The sequence below is a fragment of the Salmo salar genome, chromosome ssa09, assembly GCF_905237065.1.
Source record: "Salmo salar chromosome ssa09, Ssal_v3.1, whole genome shotgun sequence".
Classification (NCBI taxonomy): domain Eukaryota; kingdom Metazoa; phylum Chordata; class Actinopteri; order Salmoniformes; family Salmonidae; genus Salmo; species Salmo salar.
This window is the reverse complement of record NC_059450.1, coordinates 54,947,222-54,962,374: the sequence shown is the minus strand read 5'-3', so window position 1 is coordinate 54,962,374 and position 15,153 is coordinate 54,947,222. Positions and strand designations below refer to the sequence as shown.

Genomic DNA, 15,153 nt, shown 5'->3' with positions numbered 1-15,153 from the left:
GCTGACTTGCTTAAACAAATTTGGTTTCTAATGACAATTGAGATTTACAAACTATGGCATAAGGGGATGACAAATGGATAAGAGGCATTAAGATTAAGACATTAATGAGCGAGCTAGGATGGACGTAGTCAATATACTATTTATTCAGCACTTTTGAAATGTACAGCGAAAGAATTCAGAACATGGGCCGTTCTTACAGTGTTCTCCCTGTACACCAAGTCAGAACTGCAGGATAAATCAAGAGGGCATAAGCAGACAATGAAAGCTCTTACAATATTCGATGATTACATTTCTCTAAAACAGGCAATAGGCTACATGTGCACTACAAAGTCAGAACAGTAGGCTAAATTATGAGGGGAAAATTGACCGAAGTAAAAGGCTGAGGCACAACAGCTTACAACACAACATACATTTAGTATTACTTTTTTAGCTACAGTATACTTATCTCCCTGGCATATTACATAATTTATGCAGCAGCATACAAGACACTTTCAGACTCACGTTGTTGTGCTGTGCTCTCTTTAACAGGAAGGTGGCGGGGCGGTCCTTCATGGGCAAATTTTGTCATCAAACTTTGTCATCAAAGTCTGGCATTCTCTGGATTTATGGTGCTTTCAAGACAACTGGGAACTCTGGAAAAAAACAAGTTGAATCATGATGAAGTCAGTCATCTTCAGGTCGGAGCTCTAGAAAGAGGCCCGAATTTCCGACTTGCAATTCCGAGTTGGATGACTGTTCAAAGCGTATTTTCCCAGTCAGAGCTAGTTTTTTCCCAAGTTCCCAGTTGTCTTGAACTCACAGAAGTTTGAGATTGCCCAGTTCTGAGTTTCCAGTTGTTTTGAGCGCAGCAGAAGTCATGCTGGATTGATAGCATGGCCAATGTAGAATGTTTAACCTTTTAACCCTCCCGCTGTGTTATGGTCAAATTGGACCAATTTACAAGTTTTCTCTCTGAAAAATGTAGTTCATTTACTCTGATTGTCATAAGGTTCCATGACTTTGTCCACACAGGGCATCTGAACACAGAAAATTACATTTTGATGATTTTCATTACATCTTGGGTGTTTTATCTGGAGTATTTCTCTTGTCTTTTCCGGTGTCCTGTGTGAATTTAAATATGCTCTCTCTAATTCTCTTTTTCTCTTTCTTTCTTTCTCTCTCTCGGAGGACCTGAGCCCTAGGACCATGCCTCAGGACTACCTGGCTTGATGACTCCTTGCTGTCCCCAGTTCACCTGGCCGTGCTGCTGCTCCAGTTCCAACTGTTCTGCCTGCAGCTATGGAACCCTGACCTGTTCACCGGACGTGCTACCTGTCCCAGACCTGTTGTCCCAGACCTGCTGGAACCCTGACCTATTCACCGGACGTGCTACCTGTCCCAGACCTGCTGTTTTCAACTCTCTAGAGACAGCAGGAGCGGTAGAGATACTCTCAAAGATCGGCTATGAAAAAGCCAACTGACACTTACTCTTGTGTTACTGACTTGTTGCACCCTCGACGACAACTATGATTATTATTATTTGACAATGCTGGTCATTTATGAACATTTGAACATCTAGGCCATGTGCTGTTATAATCTCCACCCGGCAAAGCCAGAAGAGGACTGGCCACCCCTCATAGCCTGGTTCCTCTCTAGGTTTCTTCCTAGGTTTTGGCCTTTCTAGGGAGTTTTTCCTAGCCCTCGTGCTTCTACACCTGCATTGCTTGCTGTTTGGGGTTTTAGGCTGGGTTTCTGTACAGCACTTTGTGATATCAGCTGATGTAAGAAGGGCTATATAAATTAATTTGATTTGATTTGATGATTATTTAACTTTTGCAAACCTGTGTTGTTCCCTTTCAAAAATGACCGGTCATTAGAAGACTACAATTAGTGTATAAAATTTAGTTCAGGCACGTGCCCGTTCATCAGATGGATATCCTCTCCCAGACCCCGACATGCATGTGTGTTTGAGCACACACACAAACACACACCTCACTCCCCTTCTTGGCTTCCATGGCCACCCTCACGGAAACCTTTCCCCAATAGAATCTTTCCCCCACGGGAACCACACCTGTTGGCATTCTCACAAACAATCGCAACATTGTTTCAATAATATATAGACTCGCAGCTCTGGTATATAAAGCTTTTTTGAGTCCTTGTTCACAATTCATTCTGTGGCAGCACAATGACCAAACGATATACTGTATGTGAGGCTCTTGATCATATCTTTGATCATGACACTGGTGCGGAGGAGCGAGTCCTTGTTAAACTTTGACAGAAAGTAGTCTGTGATAATAGCACAATATGCTTCATCTGAGTATTTGTTACAGTCACAATAATCCATACATTCTTTTTTTTTACAAAAAAAAATGGCGCCGGAAGAAATGGCAGCAGATGTACGGGCGCCCAACCAATTGTGGTTTTTTTCACGTTATTTGTAACTTATTTTGTACATAATGTTTCTGCAACCGTATCTTACAGCAAAAAAGAGCTTCTGGATATCAGGACAGCGATCACTCACCTTGGATTAGACAAAGATATTTTCTACAACAAGGAGGATGCACAAGACATTCTCCAAACACCCCACAGGGCCGACATACCTGTTATTTGCAAGAGGAAGCGACACAGGTACAGAGGACAAAGCCGGATGCCTGGTCAGGACCCAGAGAAGGTGAGTGGGAAAGCTGCCGTTACCGTCAATACTACTCGCCAACATGTAATCATTGGACAATAAATTAGATGAGGTACGATCATGAATATCCTACCAACGGGACATCAAAAACTGTAATATCCTATCTTTCACGGAATAGTAGCTGAATGACGACATGGATATTCAGCTAGCGGGATATACGCTGCACCGGCAAGATAGAACAGCACACTCCGGTAAGACGAGGGGGGGCGGTCTGTGCATATTTGTAAACAACAGCTGGTGCACGAAATATAAGGAACTTATTGTAGAGTATATTGTGATAAATTGCAGGCCACACTACATACCTATAGAGTTTTCAGCTATACTTACGTGGCTGTTCATTTACCACCACAGACAGATGCTGGCACTAAGACCGCAATCAGTCAGCTGTATAAGGAAATAAGCAGGGAAACTTAAATCAGTTCTACAAAATTTCTATCAACATGTTAAATGTGCAACCAGAGGGAAAACAATTCTAGATCACCTGTACTCCCTCGTCCTCCATTTGGTAAATCCGACCAAAACTCTATCCTCCTGATTCCTGCTTACAAGCAAAAATTAAAGCAGGAAGCACCAGTGACTCGGTCTATAAAAAAGTGGTCAGATGAGGACGATGCTAAACTACAGAACTGTTTTGCTATCACAGACTGGAACATGTTCCGGGATTCTTCCGATGGCATTGAGGAGTACACCACATCAGTCACTGGCTTTATCAATAAGTGCATCAAAGACGTCGTCCCCACAGTGACTGTATGTACATACCCCAACCAGAAGCCATGGATTACAGGCAACATTCGCACTGAGCTAAAGGGTAGAGCTGCTGCTTTCAAGGTGCGGGACTCTAACCTGGAAGCTTACAAGAAATCCTGCTATGCCCTCCGACGAACCATCAAACAGGCAAAGCGTCAATACAGGGCTAAGATTGAATCATACTACACCGGCTCAGACGCTCGTCTTATGTGGCAGGGCTTGCAAACTATTACAGACTACAAAGAGAAGCACAGCCGCAAGCTGCCCATTGACACGAGCCTACCAGACGAGCTAAATCACTTCTATGCTCGCTTTGAGGCAAGCAACACAGAGGCATGCATGAGAGCATCAGCAGTTCCAGACGACTGTGTGATCATGCTCTCCGTAGCCGACGTGAGTAAGACCTTTAAACAGGTCAACATACACAAGGCTGCGGGGCCAGACGGATTACCAGGACGTGTGCTCCGGGCATGTGCTGACAACTGGCAGGTGTCTTCACTGACATTTTCAACATGTCCCTGATTGAGTCTGTAATACTAACATGCTTCAAGCAAACCACCATAGTCCCTGTTCCCAAGAACACAAAGGCAACCTGCCTAAATGACTACAGACCCGTGGCAATCACGACCGTAGCCATAAAGTGCTTTGAAAGGTTCGTAATGGCTCACATCAACACCATTATCCCAGAAACCCTAGACCCACTCCAATTTGCATACCACCCAAACAGATCCACAGATGATGGAATCTCTATTGCACTCGACACTGCCCTTTCCCACCTGGACAAAAGGAACACTCATGTGACAATGCTATTCATTAACTACAGCTCAGCGTTCAACACCATAGTACCCTCAAAGCTCATCACTAAGCTAAGGATCCTGGGACTAAACACCTCCCTCTGCAACTGGATCCTGGACTTCCTGACGGGACACCCCCAGGTGGTGAGGGTAGGTATCAACAAATCTGCCACGCTGATCCTCAACACTGGAGCTCCCCAGGGGTGCGTGCTCAGTCCCCTCCTGTACTCCCTGTTCACCCATGACTGCATGGTGAGGCACAACTCCAACACCATCATTACATTTGCAGACGACACAACAGTGTTAGACCTGATCACCGACAACGACGAGACAGCCTATAGGGAGGAGGTCAGAGACCTGGCCAGGTGGTGCCAGAATAACAACCTATCCCTCAACGTAACCAAGACTAAGGAGATGATTGTGGACTACTAGTTAGTAGCTAGTTAGCTGGCTAGCTTCTGGTTTCTTGGCTATTTACAGTGCATTCGTAAAGTGTTCAGACCCATTCACTTCTCACATTTTGTTATGCTACAGCCTAAAATGGATTAACCTGTTATGGCTAGGGGGCAGTATTTTCACGGCTGGATAAAAAACGTACCCGATTTAATCTGGTTACTACTCCTGCCCAGTAACTAGAATATGCATATAATTATTGGCTTTGGATAAAAAACACTCCAAAGTTTCTAAAACTGTTTGAATAGTGTCTGTGAGTATAACAGAACTCAAATGGCAGGTCAAAACCTGAGAGATTCCTTTACAGGAAGTGGCATGTCTGACCATTTCTTGAACTTCTTTGCCATCTCTATCTTTTACAAAGGATCTCTGCTCTAACGTGACACTTCCTACGTCTTCCATGGGCGCTCAGAGCCCGGGAAAAACCTGAATGTCGTCATCCCAGCCCCAGGCTGAAACACATTATCGCCTTTGTCAAGTGGCCGATCAAGGGACTGTGGGCTTAGGCACGTGCCCTGGCCGCCCCCGTCTTTGTGATTTTTCCTCTGTTTGTCGAAAAGGAGATTCCCGGTCGGAATATTATCGCTTTTTTACGAGATAAATTGCATAAAAATTGATTTTAAACAGCGGTTGACATGCTTCGAAGTACGGTAATGGAATATTTAGAATTTTTTTGTCACGAATTGCGCCATGCGCACGACCCTGATTTACCATTTCGGATAGTTTCTGGAACGCACGAACAAAACGCTGCTATTCGGATATAACGATGGATTATTTGGGACCAAACCAACATTTGTTATTGAAGTAGCAGTCCTGGGAGTGCATTCATACGAAGACAACAAAGGTAATAACATTTTTGTTATAGTAAATCTGATTTTGGTGAAGGCTAAACTTGCCGGGTGTCTAAATAGCTAGCCCGTGATGGCTGGGCTATGTACTTAGAATATTGCAAAATGTGCTTTCACCAAAAAGCTATTTTAAAATCAGACATATCGAGTGCATAGAGGAGTTCTGTATCTATAATTCTTAAAATAATTGTTATGCTTTTTGTGAACATTTATCGTGAGTAATTTAGTAAATTGTTAGTAAATTCCCCGGAAGTTTGCGGGGGGTATGCTAGTTCTGAACGTCACATGCTAATGTAAAAAGCTGTTTTTTGATATAAATATGAACTTGATTGAACAAAACATGCATGTATTGTATAACATAATGTCCTAGGGTTGTCATCTGATGAAGATCATCAAAGGTGAGTGCTGCATTTAGCTGTCTTCTGGGTTTTTGTGACATTATATGCTGGCTTGAAAAATGGGTGTCTGATTATTTCTGGCTTGGTACTCTGCTGACATAATCTAATGTTTTGTTTTCGTTGTAAAGCCTTTTTGAAATCGGACAGTGTGGTTAGATTAACGAGAGTCTTGTCTTTAAATAGCTGTAAAATAGTCATATGTTTGAGAAATTGAAGTAATAAGATTTTTAAGGTTTTGAAAATCGCGCCACAGGCTTAAAGTGGCTGTTACGTAGGTGGGACGAATTCGTCCCGCCTAGCCCAGAGAGGTTAAATTCAGCGGGTTGTCTCGTCTGATCTGAGGTCGTAGTCAAAGTGAATGGAGTGTGGCCGGGCGCCCGGGCTCACCTTCTCGATCTGGTTCAAGACGGAGTTCGGAGCTCCGCAGCGCTCGAACCTAACTCCGAGCGCTACCCCGAGAACCGCATGCGTAACGCGGGCAGCACGGAAAGACAGAGTCCACCGGCACCGCGCCCGACCATGCGGGGAACGTGGGCGCCTCCCACCGAGGGAGGAAGGGAAAGGAAGGGCGCACAGGGGTGGGGTGAGAGAGCCCGAGCTCCTCCTCGACCCTCCCACCAAGCCGTCCTGGTCTGCACTTAGGGGGACGAAGGCCGCACGGTGGCGGCCTGTGACTACCCCAGCCGTGGAAACCCTGAGGTTTCCGATTGATGATAAAGCGACACTCAGACAGACGTAGCCCCAGGAGGAACCTGGGGCCGCAAAGTGCGTTCGAAGTGTCGATGATCAATGTGTCCTGCAATTCACGTTAGTTCTCGCAGCTAGCTGCGTTCTTCATCGACGCACGAGCCGAGTAACCCACCGCTAGGAGTTGTACTCTTCTTGTCCAGTTGTACGCAGAGGCTAGAGGCTAAGGCAGAGATGGGGAGGTTGCCCTCCTTTCCTCCCCCCGCCCTTCGCCAGAGCGAGAGGTCATTGTTCAAAGACAGGTAGGTTTAACTTTATGGGGGCCTCCGGGTGCTCCTCTGCCGCCGTCGCCGAAGCGCCGGTGGGGCCGGGGAGACATTAAACCCCCGCCTGCGCCGGGGCGCAGAGCGGTTCACTGGGTTCCAAGTGCCGTGCGAGGAAACTGGGTGATACTCAATCCGCTTAAAAATGTGAGACCATTTCGGGAAGTCCCGGTTCACCGGACACCCCCAGTCCCCCTCGGTAGCGGCCTACACACCCACCCATCGGTGCGTCATCTAGCCGTGCCTAACGGGGAAAGGGGATGGAGCCAGTCGGGCGCATCCCAGGCAAAAAGGAACTGCGGGGAACCGGGCTAGGACCAGTTCACCCACGCCAAGGGAAGGGAGAGGCGGGAGGCGTGAGCCCCCTACCCTACCCACAGCAGAGTTTGGTTTGTGGAGCGCAGCCCCATGCCGGCGGCTGGCAAACCTGTTAATGATCCTTCCACAGGTTCACCTACGGAAACCTTGTTACGACTTTTACTTCCTCTAGATAGTCAAGTTTGATCGTCTTCTCGGCGCTCCACCAGGGCCGTGACCGACCTCGGCAGGGCCGATCCGAGGACCTCACTAAACCATCCAATCGGTAGTAGTGACGGGCGGTGTGTACTAAGGGCAGGGACTTAATCAACGCGAGCTTATGACCCGCGCTTACTGGGAATTCCTCGTTCATGGGAAATAATTGCAATCCCCAATCCCTATCACGAGTGGGGTTCAGCGGGTTACTCACGCCTCTCGGCGAAGGGTAGACACACGCTGATCCGCTCAGTGTGGCGCGCGTGCAGCCCCGGACATCTAAGGGCATCCCAGACCTGTTATTGCTCAATCTCGTGTGGCTGAACGCCACTTGTCCCTCTAAGAAGTTGGACGCCGACCGCTCGGGGCCGCATAACTAGTTAGCATGCCGGAGTCTCGTTCGTTATCGGAATTAACCTCTATGGGCTAGGTGGCACCAAATCGTCCCACCTACGTAACAGCCAGTTGAATCCTGTGGCGCGTTATTCAAATACCTTAGAAATCCTATTACTTCAATTTCTCAAACATATGACTATTTTACAGCTATTTAACCTGTTAGGGCTAGGGGGCAGTATTGACACGGCTGGATAAAAAACATACCCGATTTAATCTGGTTACCACTCCTACCCAGTAACTAGAATATGCATATACTTATTACATATGGATAGAAAACACCCTAAATTTTCTAAAACTGTTTGAATGGTGTCTGTGAGTATAACAGAACTCAAATGGCAGGTCAAAACCTGAGAGATTCCTTTACAGGAAGTGGCCTGTCTGACCATTTCTTGAACTTCTTTTCCATCTCTATCATTTACTAAGGATCTCTGCTCTAACGTGACACTTCCCACGTCGTCCATAGGCGCTCAGAGCCCGGGAAAAAACAGAATGTCGTCATTCCAGCCCCAGGCTGAAACACATTATCGCCTTTCTCAAGTGGCCGATCAAGGGACACTGGGCTTATGCGCGTGACCCCGACCGCCCCGCCTTTGGGATTTTTTCCTCTGTTTGCCGAAAAGGAGATTCCCTGTCGGAATATTATCGCTTTTCTACGAGAAAAATTTCGTAAAAATTGATTTTAAACAGCGGTTGACATGCTTCGAAGTACGGTAATGGAATATTTAGAATTTTATTGTCACGAATTGCGCCATGCGCGCGACACTTCTTTACTATTTCGGATAGTGTCTGGAACGCATACGAACAAAACGCCGCTATTCGGATATAACGATGGATTATTTTGGACCAAACCAACATTTGTTATTGAAGTAGCAGTCCTGGGTGTGCATTCTGACGAAGACAACAAAAGGTAATCAAACTTTTATAATAGTAAATATGATTATGGTGAGTGCTAAACTTGCCGGGTGTCTAAATAGCGAGCCCGTGATGCCTGGGCTATGTACTTAGAATATTGCAAAATGTGCTTTCACCAAAAAGCTATTTTAAAATCGGACATATCGAGTGCATAGAGGAGGTCTGTATCTATAATTCTTAAAATAATTGTTATGCTTTTTGTGAACGTTTATCGTGAGTAATTTAGTAAAATGTTAGCGAATTCCCCGGAAGTTTGCGGGGGTATGCTAGTTCTGAACGTCACATGCTAATTTAAAAAGCTGGTTTTTGATATAAATATGAACTTGATTGAACAAAACATGCATGTATTGTATAACATAATGTCCTAGGGTTGTCATCTGATGAAGATCATCAAAGGTGAGTGCTGCATTTAGCTGTCTTCTGGGTTTTGGTGACATTATATGCTGGCTTGAAAAATGGGTGTCTGATTATTTCTGGCTTGGTACTCTGCTGACATAATCTAATGTTTTGCTTTCGTTGTAAAGCCTTTTTGAAATCGGACAGTGTGGTTAGATTAACGAGAGTCTTGTCTTTAAATGGCTGTAAAATAGTCATATGTTTGAGAAATTGAAGTAATAGGATTTTTAAGGTTTTGAAAATCGCGCCACAGGCTGGCAGTGGCTGTTACGTAGGTGGGACGAATTCGTCCCACCTAGCCCATAGAGGTTAAAGACAAGACTCTCGTTAATCTAACCACACTGTCCGATTTCAAAAAGGCTTTACAATGAAAGCAAAACATTAGATTATGTCAGCAGAGTACCCAGCCAGAAATAATCAGACACCCATTTTTCAAGCTAGCATATAATGTCACATAAACCCAAACCACAGCTAAATGTAGCACTAACCTTTGATGATCTTCATCAGATGACAACCCTAGGACATTATGTTATACAATACATGCATGTTTTGTTCAATGAAGTTCATATTTATATCAAAAACCAGCTTTTTACATTAGCATGTGACGTTCAGAACTAGCATACCCCCCGCAAACTTCCGGGGAATTTACTAACAATTTACTAAATTACTCACGATAAACGTTCACAAAAAGCATAACAATTATTTTAGGAATTATAGATACAGAACTCCTCTATGCACTCGATATGTCCGATTTTAAAATAGCTTTTTGGTGAAAGCACATTTTGCAATATTCTAAGTACATAGCCCAGCCATCACGGGCTAGCTATTTAGACACCCAGCAAGTTTAGCCTTCACCAAAATCAGATTTACTATTACAAAAGTTTGATTACCTTTGATGTTCTTCGTCAGAATGCACTCCCAGGACTTCTACTTCAATAACAAATGTTGGTTTGGTCCCAAATAATCCATCGTTATATCCAAACAGCGGCGTTTTGTTCGTGCGTTCAAGAAACTATCCGAAATGGTAAATCAGGGTTACGAGCATGGCGCATTTCGTGACAAAAAAATTCTAAATATTCCATTACCGTACTTCGAAGCATGTCAACCGCTGTTTAAAATCAATTTTTATGCAATTTATCTCGTAAAAAAGCGATAATATTCCGACCGGGAATCTGCGTTTTGGTAAATAGAGGGGAAAAAAGAAAGACGGGGGCGACCAGTGCATGCGCCTAAGCCCACTGTCCCCTGATCGGCCACTTGACAAAGGCGATAATGTGTTTCAGCCTGGGGCTGGAATGACGACATTCAGCTTTTTCCCGGGCTCTGAGAGCGTATGGGAGCCGTGGGAAGTGTCACGTTACCGCAGAGATCCTTTATTTTGGAAAGAGATGTCAAAGAAAGCCAATAAATGGTCAGACAGTCCACTTCCTGTAAAGGAATCTCTCAGGTTTTTGCCTGCCATATGGGTTCTGTTATACTCACAGACACCATTCAAACAGTTTTAGAAACTTTAGGGTGTTTTCTATCCATATCTAATAACTATATGCATATTCTAGTTACTGGGTAGGAGTAGTAACCAGATTAAATCGGGTACGTTTTCTATCCGGCCGTGTAAATACTGCCCCCTAGCCCTAAGAGGTTAACCAGACAAATCGCTCCACCAACTAAGAACGGCCATGCACCACCACCCACAGAATCGAGAAAGAGCTATCAATCTGTCAATCCTTTCCGTGTCCGGGCCGGGTGAGGTTTCCCGTGTTGAGTCAAATTAAGCCGCAGGCTCAACTCCTGGTGGTGCCCTTCCGTCAATTCCTTTAAGTTTCAGCTTTGCAACCATACTCCCCCCAGAACCCAAAGACTTTGGTTTCCCGGACACTGCCCGGCGGGTCATGGGAATAACGCCGCCGGATCGCTAGTTGGCATCGTTTATGGTCGGAACTACGACGGTATCTGATCGTCTTCAAACCTCCGACTTTCGTTCTTGATTAATGAAAACATTCTTGGCAAATGCTTTCGCTTTCATCCGTCTTGCGCCGGTCCAAGAATTTCACCTCTAGCGGCACAATACGAATGCCCCCGGCCGTCCCTCTTAATCATGGCCCCAGTTCAGAAGAAAAACCCACAAAAGTGGTTCTCCAGTTGTCAAAAACCAGGTTTCTGAAATCGCGCCGGTACCTGTCTGCCTCACACGGGCATGAGTGTGTAAAGATTACTGTCACTCACACCGTTTCAAGGTTTTTCCGATGTCACGGTAGGACACTTTAAACTTGAATAAATCGAAAAGTACAACTCCAATCAGGATGCGGGTATTTTTTGCACGAAAGGGCACACATAGACGAACATTTCCATCTAATTTAAACCGTTTTTCCATAACAATTTATAATAGAACATCGAGTTTTAGGTTTGCGAAAAAAAGTTCAGTTTACCAAAAAAATAGGTTCCTATGCACTCTAAAATTTGGGACCTCTAGCCCCCCGGGAAGTATTTTTAATCATTATTTGAAATTTTCAGAAATTGGTCGAAAAAGTGACAAGAGTGCCCACTTTTCATTTCTCTCCAGAGACAAAGTCCAACGGTGGGCCTGGTATTATTTTGGGTTACCAGGATTAATTTTTTTTAACGGTTTTAAATACATATAGCGGGTATACAGACGTCCACGCCCAGTATAGAATGACACTAGTACAGGGAAAAAGTCACTTGAGGGCGCCATAGATCAATTTATGGAGCTTTCAAAAAAGTCTCAGAAAAACGACTATGTTCAAACTGGTCAGAAAATCGTCTATGTTTTACTTCTCAGAAATTGCACTATGTTTTATTTTTGGGTTACCAGGGATGAAATTTTTAAAACGGTTTTAAATACTTATAAAGGGTATAGGGACCTACATACCCACCCTTAGAGCACCACAATAATAAAAAGACTCTACGACCAACACTACATCACAGCAAAACAACGGGACTTTCTCTACGGCACAGATACCCCACGACCTAGACTATTCTACTTACTGTTAAAAGTACACAAGGAACCGGGGACACGGACAATTCCCTTTGAAGTTCCTCAGACTGCAATAGTGAATCCTATAACATTTCACAATATATAGATCATTATATTAACCCTCTCTCCACCAGGCACCCCAGCTTTCTCAGGGACACTTATCACTTCATGGAGAGGATTGGACCCATAGTTGTTCCCTCCCACACACACATATTCACCATAGATATTGATAGCCTGTATACTAATATAAATACAGCAACAGGAATACAAGCAATTAGAAATATCTTTAAGAGATACCCAGACAACACTAGACCGGACAAAGAACTATTAGAAATCAGCCTGACTAGCAATTACTTTTTATTCAACGATCACTATTACCTGCAGGTGGAGGGAACAGCTATGGGCAAAAAATTCGCACCTGCTTACGCCAACATATACATGGCTGAATGGGAGAGAGAGGCACTGGCCAAGTGTCCATATCAACCCACTTTTTATTACCGGTTTTTAGACGACATAATAGGAGCCTGGCCCCACGACATCCAATTATTCACAGACTTTATAAACATTCTCAACAGCCAGCATTCATCAATTAAGGTTAAATACACAATTCATCCGCAAGAAGTCAACTTCTTAGACACAACAGTGTTTTTCAGTAATAACAATCAATCACAGAAAACACTACACACTAGAGTCTACTTCAAACCAACAGACACACATGCTTTACTTCATAAACATAGTTACCATCCTAAACATGCATTTAAGGGAATAATAAAATCACAAATCATACGGTTCTACAGGATATCATCTTGCAAGCAAGACCTGGATTATGCAATAAATACACTATTCAATGCACTCAGAAGAAGAGGATATTCAAAACAATTTTTAAGAACCATTAAAAACAACACATTGGCAGCCCTCCCTCCCATTCATCCAACACTCACAGACCACATCAAACCATCCACCTCTTTTAATCTCAACCTCAATCCTACTCCTAACCTTAACCTTTCCCCAAACCCCACTCCTAACCTTAACCTTTACCATTACCCTAACCAGGGTTCTAAGCCTAACCTCACCCCTCATCTTAACATCTCCCTAAACCCCACGCCTAACCTTAACCTCTCCCCAAACCCCACGCCTTACCTTAACCTCTCCCCAAACCCCACGCCTAACCTTAACCTCTCCCCAAACCCCACACCTAACCCAAACCCCACGCCTAACCTTAACCTCTCCCCAAACCCCACGCCTAACCTTAACCTCTCCCCAAACCCCACGCCTAACCTTAACCTCTCCCCAAACCCCACGCCTAACCTTAACCTCTCCCCAAACCCCACCCCTAAACTTAATCTCTCCCCAAACCCCACGCCTAAACTTAATCTCTCCCCAAACCCCACGCCTAACCTAAACCTCTCCCCAAACCCCACGCCTAACCTTAACCTCTCCCCAAACCCCACGCCTAACCTTAACCTCTCCCCAAACCCCACGCCTAACCTTAACCTCTCCCCAAACCCCACGCCTAACCTTAACCTCTCCCCAAACCCCACGCCTAAACTTAACCTCTCCCCAAACCCCACGCCTAACCTTAATGTTCACCATTACCCTAACCAGGGTTCTCATCCTAACTTAACCCCTATCTCCCTCCCTCACCCTAATCCTGACTCCCCTCTGGGGAGTGATCTGCACCAATCACTAAACCGCAACACTTCCTCTGTCTCTTCTCCTTTGTCATCAATACTCAATCAACAGACAATTATCATCCCCCTAGTAACCACATTTTCACATAGAATCAGATCCCTACATCAATCAATCAAACACAACTTCTCTACAGTTCAGCACACTTACATACCACTTAAACCATACAGAATAATTTCAGCATTCAGAAAGAACAAAAATTTAAAGGACCTCCTCACCAAAGCAAGATTCAGTAGTAAGCCACCACAAGACCCCAAATCTCACAATTCACATTTTCGACAGATAAAGTTCATTACAAACATACACAGCCATACATCAGCACCAGTACAAGAATCTTATTCACTGAACACACATAACGCCATTTATATCGTTACATGCACACTCTGCAATAAACAATACATTGGAGAAACCAAACATACCATAGAAACCAGACACAAACAACACCTGTATAACATCAAAAGGGCACACTTACAAACGACACTAATAACCCACTTCCAGGAGCACCCCATCACTCACCTCACCATATCAGGGTTACAGTCATATATAGGCTGGACCTGTGGGCAGCGAAAGAGGGTAGAACGGGAGTGGATCCAGCACCTACAGACAATAACGCCAAATGGCCTGAACGAGAGGTTTTAGAAAATGCGTTTTAACAGACAGGAAAATGGATGCAGAAGAACATGGTTTTATTTATACTCTATATATTTATGTTTTGTTCTGTTTTAGTTTGGTATCTTCCTTTTTTTTAGGTTTTTCCATTCTTTTAACAGAATAAAACAGTAAAACCAACTAAATGCACAATATTGCTTTTATGTTCATATTTAACAACACTGGTTGAATGAATCTCTCACCACATCGGCTCCTGTACTGTCACCCAGAAAAAGGCATTTTAGAACTCATTTTAGTCTATTTTATGATCTTAGGAGGACACCTACAGGCAATTGTAAGTACTACATCTAAATATAACATCATCAGAAGGAGAGGGATGAACAGGAGATAGGCCTGTGCACCGTAAAACAAGCTAGCTGACGTGAAACACAATTATATTCAAAACCTAACCCTAACCCTAGCCCTAACCCTAACCCTAACCCCTAACCCTAACCCTATTGGATATCAGAGCGACATCAACTTACCAACATTACAACCAGGAATACAACTTTACCGAAGCGGATACTTTGGTTGCACCACCACCCTGGAGATTTGATCTCTCTGGGAAGAAGAAGGGTGGGGGGTGTATGTCTCATGATTAACGACTCATGGTGTAATCGTAACAACATACAGGAACTCAAGTCCTTTTGTTCATCTGACCTATAATTCCTCACAATCAAATGCCG

General features: G+C 44.3%; 1 long non-coding RNA gene and 1 other non-coding gene across 2 annotated transcripts; both read right to left on the bottom strand.

The window, feature by feature from the left end:
* Positions 1 to 6,630: 6,630 nt before the first annotated feature.
* On the bottom strand, positions 6,631 to 6,784 carry LOC123724192 (5.8S ribosomal RNA). Its single transcript, XR_006756870.1, has one exon. It is a non-coding gene; the product is annotated as a 5.8S ribosomal RNA (ribosomal RNA).
* Positions 6,785 to 6,905: 121 nt separating this feature from the next.
* LOC123744634 (uncharacterized) lies at positions 6,906 to 11,317 on the bottom strand. The gene is made up of 2 exons (XR_006771029.1): positions 10,783 to 11,317; positions 6,906 to 7,851 (listed from the first exon to the last, which is right to left on the bottom strand). It is a non-coding gene; the product is annotated as an uncharacterized lncRNA (long non-coding RNA).
* Positions 11,318 to 15,153: the final 3,836 nt, after the last annotated feature.